Genomic DNA, 237 nt, shown 5'->3' with positions numbered 1-237 from the left:
TCTCAGTCTCACGAGGTGGGCCTGAGTTCCCGCTCCTCCACCCAAAAACTTGGGGGTGGATGAGGAGATGGAGACCGGCAAGGCAGGGCGCTCACTTTTTTCGAGGCCACCCTGCCTTGGCTCCACTCCCAGAGACACCCGGCTTCCTCGATAAGCCCCCCGCGGGGCTGGCAGGTCCGCGCGGGGCCGATCCCGTGCTGTGTGCAGCCGGCCCTCGGGTGGCCGCCGGGCTGGCTC

This window comes from Chinchilla lanigera, unplaced genomic scaffold (assembly GCF_000276665.1).
Source record: "Chinchilla lanigera isolate Chin_1 unplaced genomic scaffold, ChiLan1.0 scaffold00013, whole genome shotgun sequence".
NCBI lineage: Eukaryota > Metazoa > Chordata > Mammalia > Rodentia > Chinchillidae > Chinchilla > Chinchilla lanigera.
This window is presented reverse-complemented; position numbering follows the sequence as displayed.